Source organism: Euprymna scolopes, chromosome 17 (genome assembly GCF_053919585.1).
Source record: "Euprymna scolopes isolate OS-2025 chromosome 17, ASM5391958v1, whole genome shotgun sequence".
In the NCBI taxonomy this organism is placed as follows: Eukaryota; Metazoa; Mollusca; class Cephalopoda; order Sepiida; family Sepiolidae; genus Euprymna; species Euprymna scolopes.
The window spans coordinates 104,726,533-104,733,902 of NC_136498.1; the positions used below are offsets into that span (position 1 = coordinate 104,726,533).

Sequence of the window (7,370 nt, forward strand, 5' to 3'; positions counted from 1 at the left end):
AAAATAAATAGCAATATGTATATATATATATATATATATATATATATATATATATATATATATATATATATATATATATATATATATAATATTTATATATAATATAACATATATATAATATATATAATATAACATATATATAATATATATATAATATAATATATATAATATATATCTAATATAATACATATATAATATATATAATATAATATATATAATATATATATATAATATAATATATATATATATAATATATATATAATATATATAATATAATATATATAATATATATATAATATAATATATATATATAGATTATATATATAATATAATATATGTATAATATATATAATATAATATATATATAATATAATATATATATAATATATATAATATAATATATATAATATAATATATATAATATAATATATATAATATAATATATAATAAAATATATATATAATATATATATTATAATATATATATAATATAATATATATAATAAAATATATATAATATAATATATATATAATATATAATATAATATAATATATATAATATATATATAATATAATATATATATAATATAATATATATAATATATATAATATAATATATATAATATAATATATATATAATATATATATAATATAATATATATAATATAATATATATAATATAATATATATATAATACTAGCTGTACCCGGCCACGCGTTGCTGTTGCTCAGTTTGTTAAAATGGAACACATGTGAAAGTAGAGAAAAGTTTGATTCTTTTTTTCAAGAGAATGTACAAATTATTTATTTTTTTAACAGATGTTAAGAAAATAAACAGAAAAATACTTCCATCATTAATTATGCAAAAAAATAAATAAAATGTTGATTTAGTGTTTCAATATGCTTATAAATTACGATAAAACTTGCTGAGTATGCACTGTTTTACGGTTGTTGTAAAAATGGAACGGAAACTTGAATTTCGCTTCATTTTAATCTTTCTTAATTTTTTATTGTGCCCCCCTAAACGAATATAATCAAAACAGTAACATTCAACAATTGTACTTTATGTATATAAAACACAAAATGGGTGTTTGTATTACTGTACACATAGATTCGAAAAAGTTGTCAAAAAACAAATATATAACAAATAAATGTTATCAAAGGCAAGATAAGTTACTTTTCTGTCAAACTGGATATATTTTTTGTGTTTTTATTCAATGTAACATATTTATTCAGCTCGAAAAACATATAGTGTTTACCGATGTATTCGAAAATTCAAGATGGCGTCTCACACCCTCTTTAACACCGTAAGTATGGAAAAAGGTGTTATAAATACAAAACTATACAAAATACTATTAAAAACCCGCCGAATATATGTCAACCTATGTCACGGTAACATATATTGAGCGAGTTTTTAACAGTATTTTATCCGGTTTTTTATTTATAACATCTTTTCCCACACTTACCGTGTTAAAGAGAGAATCAGACGCCATCTTGAATGTTCCAATACATCGGTAAACACTGTATGGTTTTCGAGCTGAATAAACATGTTACATTGAATAAAAACACGAAAAATATATCCAGTTTGGTAGAAAAGTAACTAATCTTGCCTTTGATAACATTTATTTTTTATATATTTCTTTTTGGACAACTTTTTCGAATCTATGTGTACAGTAATAGAAACCCCACAAAATATTTATTAAAAAATTAAAAGTTTTTTGATTTGTTTTCGACAAGAGCGTAGGAACCATAGTTTTTTAGGAGATGTGATTATTGGATTAACCAATCAGAAATCGTCTGTGGCACACACATCTCTGTTTTTATAGATATATAGAAGATAATATATATATATAATATAATATATATATATAATATAATATATATATAATATAATACATATATAATATTATATATATAATATAATATATATATATATAATATATATAGTATAATATATATATAATATATATATAATATAATCAAAATTTATTGTTCGACTGAATACTCCATTCTGTCGAACAATGAATTTTGATTGTAAATTTTAACTTACAGTTTTAATTTTCTTTCTCTTATATATATATATATATATATATATATATATATATATATATATATATATATATATATATATATATATTATATTATAGTTTTAATTTTCTTTCTCTTATAATAAGCTTTACTCTCTATTCAGTTGGGATTAAATTATCTATATATGAATACTGGTATTTATATTAGATTAAATTTTAGCATTGCGTATATCGGATAAACACTACATCCTTTTGATTTCATTACTAATATATATATATATATACATATATATATATATATAAAATTACAATAAGCTTACCAAGGTAATCAAAATGGTAAACTTAAAATATATTAGAAATATTAAAGAGTTAATATTTACAAGTAAAGTAATCTCAACCAGATGTAAAAGCTCAATAAAGCAGAAAAGGAAATAGAGCTTATAATATGAACAAATGATGAATAAAACATGCTAAAAAAACATTTTGAAAAAGAGTTAAAAACATATTTAATTTTAAACATGAAGCACAAGATAAGTGGATAGTCCGGAATCCGCGGAGTTTCGAAGAAATACTCTCCTTCTCATCAGAGGGCAGGAATTAGCAAAATGAGGGATCGGATTTTCCATGTAAAAGTATTTAATGGAACCACAAGTAAGTCACAGATCTTACTTGGTTAAAAAATGGGTGAGGTAAGGGGAATAGGAGGTAAAAGAAAAAATGATAAAAAGATTTCACATGAATGGATAGTCCGTTGAAGGGTAAAAAATCCAAGAATGGTAAAATCCAAACACGGTCGAATTAAAAGCTTCCAATCCAACAAGTAAGTTCCAAATGAATCGCGTAACTGGAAGATGGTCTAAAATGATCCAAAAGGCAGAATTCCTTGGAAAAAATCACAAATGGAATGAGTTCAAAATCATTAAAAGAAAAGTTCAAATGTGCACAGAAAAAGCACTGGAGAGAATATTTAAAACACGTCTGCCAAGGCCGGAAGAATCAAGTAAATGAAGGTTTTAAAAAAAAAAACGGAAAAACGGTCAAAGTTTAAATTAGAAAAAGCAAGGTCATATATATATATATATATATATATATATATATATATATATATATATATATATATATTTAATTACATTTTCACCCCAAACAAGGCATGTTGCCACTTTGATATACGGGGCTACTATCAGGGACCTAAGTTTCAGGGATACTATGTAGAGAGTTTAGCAGCAATATGTTTGTTCACATTACACTTGAACTTCTGCATGTCAGTACAGTTGGGGAAGAAGGAAACCAGAAGAGAATTACGAAGGCCTGCAGTTCTGGGGACATAGCTATTAGAGTAAAAGGCTTTCTTACATCTAAGGATCTCAACTGTATAGGGGTGGGCATCGCTGCTTGTCGGGTTTGTCATGGTGTATTTTCGTCGAAAGGCTTGTAGTTCGTCAGAGCATTAACTATTAAAATATTTGTAAAACAGGCAGAAGGATCAACATTTCGTCGGTGGGACAGGGGCTGAAGACTTGATGATAGTTCGGGACCTATTAGGTTGGCGACTCTCTTTTGGATCCTGTCCAGGAGCGAGAGACTAGTAGCATATGCACCAACCCAAATTTGACAGCAATTCTCCGTACACGGGCGAATGGTGGTTTTGTAGAAGTACAGGATACTTTCAGGCGTAAGTAACTTTCTAGCACGATAGAGAGAGCCCGCTTTCTTTGCAACAGCCTTAGCAATATATATATATATATATATATATATATATATATATATATATATATATAGTAAATTATGAAAATATATATGACAATTAAGCTACACAGAATATTCCGCGTTTCATTCAATTAAGCCTGACGAATTATCACGAGAATGAAATGCGGAATATTCTGTGTAGCTTAATTGCTTAACTACCATATATATTTTCATAACTTACTACCTAGCTCCACCGATGTATTGAGCACTGTTGGAGTAAATACTGAAAATTTACGCATAAAATTATATCTCCGTATATTAATTTATGTGATTAAATGAGGTAGTCATATATATATATATATATATATATATATATATATATATATATATATATATATATATATATATATATATACACGTTTTATTTTTTATTACCGTATCTTTCTGTTAAGTTACATTATTGTTTCAGCTACTTGGCCGTTTTTTTGGGGGGGCGTCTGTAGCATCCTCAGACTTTTACAGAAGTTCTGTAAAAGTCTGAGGATGCTACAGACGGCCAAAAAAAACGGCTGGTAGAACAGAAAGATACGGTAATAAAAAAAATAATAATAAATAAAACGCATATCTGCTCTACAACGGTATCGAGCACTTTCTTCAGTTTTTATTAATTACCATTTCCACTAAATATATATATATATATATATATATATATATATATATATATATATATATATACGCCCTTCTTACTGATTCATATTAAAAATTTGCTTTTAACTTTTATAATACAGCGACAAACTCAGTCGATATTTTCGTTGATTTTTAAATATTTTCAATTTTTTGCCGAAATTTACTTCGTGTATGAAAACCAAACCGGGGATATATTACATATGAGAAATATTTAGAATCAAATTTGCCCTTGCTGTTATCTCAGATCATTTGAAACTATAGCATCGAGTTTTAGCCTCGCCTATGTCAAGGCCAGAGGTTTAAATAAATATTAGATATATTCAGATGCAAAACTAGCAAAATAAATGACTATGATTAATATATTGGTAAAGGTGCGGTAACTTTTCCACTATTACAGGTTTTCGATGGTGCTGAAAACAACAATAACGTTTAAAATTACAGAAGCGAGTTGTTTCCAAGTATGCAAGAAATTATAATTTTAAACGTGGGGAATCACTTTTCTATATTAATTAAACCTAAAATGGACACTCACTTTATAGCTACCTTTTTTTTTTGCAAGGGAGGGGAGGGGCGTCTGTTATTTTTTTAGGTGGTTGTGTCTATTTGATAAGTGTGGCCTCGTAGACCAACACGAAATATTCCTTTAAAAAAAAAAACGGTGTTTACCGCGTGTCATTCCAGTGGATTCAATGGAGATTTGCTTTTAGCTTTCATTATACAGCGACGAGGTCAGGCGATATTTTTTGTGATTTTTTTTTTTTTTCAATATTTTACTTTTTCCGGAACCTAAAGACGTTTATCACGTGTTATTCCTACTGAATCACTTTAATGTTTTTTTTTTTTTTCTAACTTTAATAATACGACAAGAAGATTTTTGGTAACTTTAAAATACTGTCGACGTGTGAAGACTTGGGTTACCACTGGAATCTCTCGAGGGTTTCGTTTTTCTCTAAAACATAAACAAAAAGGAGAAGCTTCGTAATTTTTGTCGAATATATATATATATATATATATATATATATATATATATATATATATATATATATATATATATATATATATATACTATCTGCCTCATGGTCGGGTCACCGGCGACTAAACTGGTTCCCCCACCAGACTTTTTTGGTGAGGAGAGTGGCTAGTCTCCTTGAAGGATTAAAAACAAGACCTTCCAAAGGGCGAATGAACCCTTTTTCGGGGTCAACGGCCAACTAGCACCGTGTGTGTTTGTGTGTATGTATGTGTCTGTTGGGGTGGAGAGGGCTCCCGTAAGCCATGGTGAAGGCAACCTTTCTAGGGGAAGCAAATCTCTGATTTAAAAGACCATAAAGCAGGAGACCAGTACCCGCATTAAGCTGTTCTGCAATTTAACTTGCTGCTGGCTATCTTGCTCTTGCTTGTTGCTGGATCTCAACATTTTGAACTGAGAGAAAGACTTAGCTTTCGTGCAAAGCTAAAACTCTGTAACATCATCTGTGTACAGATACTCCCTCGGGCAGTTGTCTATTAAAATGGTCCTGTGGCGATGGAAGTCATTTTTGGGCTCATGGACTTTAAGTGTCTGACAGAGTGGCATTCGTCTGACAAGACGTTGCAATCATCACATATATATGCAGGGTAGAAAATTACTAGGTTGTTGTCTGACGCGCAATGGGCAGATAGAAGCTCTTCAGTCCTGGTCGACAAGCTACATAAGATATAGAAAACTCTGATAATACAAGCTTGCATACAGTTGTTCATTAATTCTCTGGCATATGTTGTACCAGCTAACGTAATCAACTGTATTGATAAGTGTGAATGGTTCTACACAAGCCATTGCCACGTTAAACAACTCATTGTGTGAGTAGTCCATTAATTCGCTTACTATGCTTTCCGAAAAATATTAGGCAAGCCAATATTTCAATTCAATTTGCGGACACCCCGTCACTTGTGAGCCATGCGGCTTGGTTTGTGGGAAAAGGGGATGGCAGCACAAAAACAGGCTCCTTCGGTCTTTGACAGACTATGGCTACCCACGTAGGGGTGCCTGTGCGTGGAATATTTGTAGCAGGAGGTGCGCAATCTCCAACCACACCTCTTCTAAGTTGACATTGTTAAATATCAGTGACAAGTGAAGTGTATATACAGGACGACTGCAGATTAGCGGAGAGCACAAACAGCGCCCGGAATTCCCAAATAGTCACCCATCAGGTACTAACCAGGCTCAACGTTGCTTAACCTCGGTGATCTGACGAAAACCGGTGTGTCAACGTGATTATATATATATATATAGATATGTATATATGTATGTATGTATGTATATGTATATATATGTATGTATATGTATATATATGTATGTATGTATATGTATATATATGTATGTATGTATATGTATATATATGTATGTATATGTATATATATATATATGTATGTATGTATATGTATATGTATGTATGTATATGTATATATATATGTATGTATATGTATATATATGTATGTATGTATATATATATGTATGCATATGTATATGTATGTATATATATGTATGTATATGCATATGTATATATATGTATGTATATGTATATGTATGTATATATATATGTATACGGCATAATCACGTTGACACACCGGTTCTCGTCAGATCACCAAAGTTAAGCAATGTTGAGCCTGGCTAATACCAGATGGGTGACCATTTGGGAATTCTAGGCGCTGTATGTGCTCTCCGCTTATCTCGGCATTGTTTCCAGTCGTCTTGTGCCTCAACTTGCCACTGGTATGCAACAATGTTGACTCAGGAGAGGCGTGGTTGGAGATTGCGCAACTCTTGCCACACAAATTTCACGCGCAGTCTGTCAAGACTGAAGGAAGCCTTCATATATATGTATATATATATGTATGTATATGTATATATATGTATGTATATGTATATGTATATATATGTATGTATATGTATATGTATATATATACAGTGATGATCATATTTATTGGCACGG

The 7,370-nt window shown here is 29.1% G+C and overlaps 1 pseudogene; it reads left to right on the plus strand.

Moving 5' to 3' along the window:
• Window positions 1–6,978: 6,978 nt before the first annotated feature.
• LOC145297088 (5S ribosomal RNA) lies at window positions 6,979–7,095 on the plus strand (annotated as a pseudogene).
• The last annotated feature ends 275 nt before the right edge of the window (window positions 7,096–7,370 follow it).